Raw genomic sequence first — 3,090 nt, 5'->3', positions numbered from 1 at the left:
CTGCTACGTGTCTGTCCTTATTTACCTCATTTGTATTTCCCAATGACTTTATTTAGCAGCTTGCTAAATATAATGCTCCCTCACCCTGTTTTTTGTTGTTTTTTTTTTGAAAAAACGTGAAAGAGAAGATAGGAAGTAGTGACATAATTTCTCTGGATTCACACTGCAAGTTAACAGCAAAGACTGGGGCTGGATATGATCTCAGACCCACTCTTTCCCAGCTCAGTTTTAGGGCACAAATAGTAGAAGATGGACCATGCCTCCAGGGTGAAATGTTTATCAGGATTAATAATTCAGTTACATAGAACTGGGCTGGGCAAACCCTAGCCGAGAGTCAGATCTGGCCCACTGTCTGTTTTCTTGTGGCCTGACCTAAGAGCTAAAAGTAGTTATTTGCATTTTATAAGATTTTTTAAAATCAGAAGGAAAATAGTATTTCATAGCACATGAAAGTTATATGAAATTCTACTTTTGTGTCCATGGTACAGTTGCGTTGGAACACAGCCGCACTTGTTTATCTATCATCCTTGGCTGCTTTTAGACTATAATGGAAGAGTTGAGTGGTTACAACAGAAACTTGAAAAGCCTAAAATAGTTTATAATTTGTAAAGTAGACGGGCTGCTAAGCCTAACATATTTATTGTAGGTCCCTTTACAGAAGAAGCTTGCTGACCCTGGATGTAGAAGATTCTGAGGGGTGAGGCGTATTAATTTTTGACTCATGCCTAAAGGCCAGTGTCTTTCAGCAATGGGAAGCAGAGAAGGGTGGGACAGTAGATGAATTTACTACAGGAAGATTCCAATTTTTCTCGGAGTGTGTTTCATATGAATCTCCAAGTATATAAGGACTCCTCCTTTTTTTTTTTTTTAAGTCAATTCTGAGTTTTTCAGTTATGGGAAAGGAAAATGGTACTCAGAAAAGCTTAGTGACTTCCTGGAAGTCACATAGCTGGTCAGTGGTGTAAGTCCAGATCTTCTCTTTCAAATCCAGGGTGCTTTCAGTTACACTATGCTTGTGTAAATTGGGGTAGCCAGAGAGAAGCCAAGGGGGAGAGTTTTTCCAGGCCTGTGTCACCAGCGTCTCCCCTAGTACTCCCTAAACTGTACCACTCTTGTATTCTTAGTATGGTCTTCCTGGTAGCACGAATGGCCCATGTGGTCACATCTTCTATTATCAACTAGAGGATGAGTCCTTTGGACGAAGGGTTTTCATATTTAACAAGTTAAATACATAATATCCAGTTAAATTTGAATTTTAGATAAATGCTTTTTTAGTATATTATGTCCCATATAATATTTGAATCTATTTGCATGAGGTACATTTTGAAAGTTGTATTAAAATTGTCTGTTGCTTATCTGAAATTCAAATTTAACTGGACATCCTGCATTCTATCTGATTATCTTTCTTTTTAGGGAAGGGATCAGGGACTTCCATGTTCATTACACTATTATTCACAGTAGCCAAGATATGGAAACAATCTATGAATTCAACAGATGAATGGATAGAGAAGATGTCATATACACACACACATATATAATGGATATTATTGGATATATATATTCCAGTATATATAATGGAATATTACTTGGCTATAAAAGAAGGAAATCCTGCCATTTGCAACAACATGGATAAATCTGGAGAGCATTCTGTTAAGTGAAATAAACCAGATAACAACAAGTACTGTATGGTATCACTTATATGTGGAATCTAGAAAAAAAGAAGAAGAAAATACCAATCTCATAGAAACAGAGAATAGAATGGTGGCTGCCAGGGGCTATTAGAGGGGAAAATAGAGAGATGTAGTTCAAAGATGTGAACTCTTAGTTATAAGATGAAGTTCTAAGGATCTAAATACATCTAATGTACAGAATGGTGACTATAGATAATAACATCATATTGTATACTTGAAATTTCCTGAGAGCAGATCTGAAGTGGTCTCACAGCAAAAGATGAACAAACAAAAGCAACTAAATGAGGTAATGTTTTGAAAGCATTTAGCTTGTTGCCCGATATAATGGATTATTGAAATGCCTGAGTACTACTCATAGACCCATCATTTTCATTATGTCCAAAAATTAGCCTTGCGATTTGAATCAGTACCTCCCAATAAAACTTTCTGTAGTGATAGAACAAGTTTGTATTTGTGCTGTCCAGTATGTGCTTATTAAGTAGACGAAATGTAGAAAATATGACTAAGGAGCTGAATTTTTGTTTTAAAATTGTTTTAAAAATTTTAATTAAATTTAAGTGGCTATACATGGCTCATGGCTACCATATTTTACTGTGTACATCTAGAGAGTAAACGTAAAAGGAGCAAGTCATTTTGTAAGATCACTGATGCCATTTGAACATGTCAACATAAAAGCCATAAAAATAGAATAAAATCAGAATTATCAACGGTTCATGGTTTTAGAAGCTGACATGATATAGTGTATGCAATACTCATAAAAATATTTTTTGACTGGAGAAAGCAGATAGATTGAATTTATATATGTAAATATATAAACATATACTTACAGGGAATATTTTGGATAAATTTATTTTAAACCAGATTATCTGGATAATTATCTCAATTTCTCATTTTGCTGTGTGTGTGTGTGTGTTGCTCAGTCATGTCTGACTCTTTGCAACCCCATGGACTATAGCCCTCCAGGCTCCTCTGTCTATGGAATTCTCCAGGCAAGAATACTGGCGTGGGTAGCCATTTCCTTCTCCAGGGGATCTTCCTGACCCAAGGATCAGACCCAGGTCTCCTGCATTGCAGGCAAATTCTTTACCATCTGAGCCACCAGGGAAGCCCTCTTTTACTTTGGCTCATATTAATATGAGGACTTCTCTGCACCTTGCCGTTCCAGTGTCCCTGGTAGACATTACTCACCAACACAACATTTAGTCCTGCTGAACCCAGTGCGACCTTCCAGTCCTCAACTAGACAGTGAAGGAAGGTATGACCCATTGATTGGAAATGACATATGAAATAAAAACCATTTCTCACCCTGGATTTAGACACATTCTTTTAAGGAAATACTTGGGTAATCTGGAAAGAAAAAAAAACAAGTTATGTAATAAAAAGATAGCATGTCTGCTGC

The sequence above is a fragment of the Moschus berezovskii genome, chromosome 12 (genome assembly GCF_049115385.1).
Source record: "Moschus berezovskii isolate FMDL1 chromosome 12, NW_MosBer_1.0, whole genome shotgun sequence".
Classification (NCBI taxonomy): Eukaryota; Metazoa; Chordata; class Mammalia; order Artiodactyla; family Moschidae; genus Moschus; species Moschus berezovskii.
The sequence above is the reverse complement of the archived record's forward strand: the minus strand, read 5'-3'. Positions refer to the sequence as shown.